Here is a 2412-nt window from a genome sequence, read left to right as displayed (position 1 = left end):
CTGGTTTCACAAAGTTGATGAGGTTGGAATGGTCCTGCCTCTCAATTTTAATGATAGAGAGATTTTCTTCTCTCTCTGTCACTAACATCTCAGTATTGAATGCATTGATGGATTGGCTACTGTCCTCAGCCCCGTGCATTTTGAGAAATTTCGGAAAGAGGCGAAGCAAACACAGCTAGAACCCTTTGTATGCCATAAACAGTTTGAAAATGATGATGTAAAGACCTTTGACATTACTCAAGTTGAAGGTTATTGGAAACAGGAGATACTTAGATACATGCACACAGTTATCCCTTCAAAGGTTCATGTCAGTTCTCAACAATCTGTTAATGAGTTGAAAGTGGAAGAAATTGCTCATGCCAGTGATATGGATGTTGTTTGAAAGGAAGCGGTAGCGTTCTTTGAAAGATGATGATATGGATGTTGAAGGCATTGAAAGAAGGGTGTCACTGGCTGCAGGATGTGGGGAAGCAGGCTATATAAGTAAATATGGGACTGATATGCATAAGTAAAAGTGAAGCCTTCAGCCTTGAAAGAGAGGTTCTGCTGTTATTTTACCTTGTCCAGAGGTGAAACAAACCCTGCCGCAGTATCTAGCAGAAGGTTCCCAGGAAGTCCTGTCCCAAGATAGTGGCATTAGAGGGTGTTGGTTTAGAGCATTGATTATCAAGAAGCATAAAGATAAAGTTAAGGTGCGGTATCAAGATATTCAGGATGCAGCTGATGAAGCTAACAAACTTGAGGTGTGTATAGGCATCATCACTTTCATCTTTTCATTTTGTGCTTTTCAAAATTTGTATGCAGTCCTGTTCCTTTCCTCAAGCTCACTAAGAAGTTCATTGTTTTGATGTTGTAGGAATGGATTTTAGCATCAAAGATTTCAGCTCCTGATCAATTGGGTGTTCGGCTTTCTGGATAGGCCATGTATTTAGCCATGTATAAAGTCAAATAAAGGAAGAGTTTCATAGTATGTTGATATTGGGAGTATTGTTGATGTCTAGAGGCATGATGGCTGGTGGGAAGGCATAGTACTTTGAAAGGAATATGATGACAGACTTCATGTATAGTTGTATACTTCCCAGTTTTGAAACAACTTCTGTTCTCGTATTTTATAGTGACAATGATGCCAAATTCAACTTATTCTGTTATTGGTATTGTTATTTTTTATTTTTTTTAAATATCTTATCTTTTCTTGTTTAATTCTGCAGGAGAGAATCAGGTTTTGATTGCGGGGCGTAGTGAAGTGCGACATTCTCAAGAGTGGCTGGGGAAATATTGGGCTTATATAAAGGTCAGGCCAGACCTTGTGGCCTCAATATCAAGTAATTTAGAAACCAAGAAAACTGTTGGAAACTCATTTGATGGCATGTTAGGGCTGTCTGAAATCAGTGATAGCAGAGAGTTGAAGAAACATGAAACTTCTGCTCTTTCCTCTGATAATGACAAGGATGAAAAAGTGAATGAAGTCAATAAGGTTCCCTTTTGAAGGATGATCTCTTTGCCCAGCTGAAGTGGAAGTCTTTGAGGAAGAGAAGACGTGGTAATGGAAGCTCTGCCCGAAAGCTGCATTTTAGTAGTGATGTAAAAGCACCTCTGGCCTCATGGGATCAAAATCTTGTGGAAGATATTTGATTCCATCATCTCTCATGGTTGACCACGAGAACTGCAAACATTTTGGGGATTCTCTTTTCAGTTCGTCAGTTGTGTCGCATCTAACAAGCTTAGTTATGTAGTCTTTCTAGTCACAGTATATATCAGCTCTGGTGCATCGTATCGATGCTGCTCCGTTTTACTCAGTCTAGCACTCAGCAATGTCATCTCTGGAATGTTTTTATTTTGAGAGGTCATGGCATCCAAGTTTTATCTTATTTATGCAACAATCAGGCTGAAGGGTCTTATGTTGCTCTACCCGAATCCCCCAAATCTTGTTTGAGATTGATTCCAATAATTGGTAAGATCATTGTACCATCAAGTTCCTATCTCTTTCCTCAATTTTTAGGCTCAATACATTCAAACAACTTTCCTACATATTGAGAAATTTCTGTTTCGCTTTGCATGTCCGAGATCAAGTACACTTCTTGGCATGCAACTGGACTTGATCAAATCAAATTCCCTCAGCTCTCTTTCCAGTTGAAGCCCTCAGGAAAACTCACCTTTTTGGTTGGTCTTTGGTGAGTATCATGCTTTCCTTAACACTATGTTTAATTTGGTTGTTGTTACGAATTCTTGAAGATTACAAACTTGTCACTGCTGTGTTGGTATCTTGCTGCTTTAACTTCAATTTCTCATTCACCCTAATGTCTAGGACTTTTGCCAGGTCATGCCTATACCTTGAGTATTGAAATTGTACTTGGTTCAAAGGTTTATTTGTTACTTATAGATGTCCAAACATCATGTTTCAATACATCATAT

The 2412-nt window shown here is 38.8% G+C and overlaps 1 long non-coding RNA gene across 1 annotated transcript; it reads left to right on the top strand.

Annotated features, from left to right (window-relative positions):
- The first annotated feature begins 611 nt into the window (after positions 1 to 611).
- LOC112194396 lies at positions 612 to 1863 on the top strand. Its single transcript, XR_005807914.1, has 3 exons — positions 612 to 743; positions 857 to 1061; positions 1209 to 1863. It is a non-coding gene; the product is annotated as an uncharacterized LOC112194396 (long non-coding RNA).
- Positions 1864 to 2412: the final 549 nt, after the last annotated feature.

The sequence above is a fragment of the Rosa chinensis genome, chromosome 3, assembly GCF_002994745.2.
Source record: "Rosa chinensis cultivar Old Blush chromosome 3, RchiOBHm-V2, whole genome shotgun sequence".
NCBI lineage: Eukaryota > Viridiplantae > Streptophyta > Magnoliopsida > Rosales > Rosaceae > Rosa > Rosa chinensis.
Note: the sequence above shows the minus strand (reverse complement) of the source record. Positions and strands in the feature narration are given on the sequence as shown.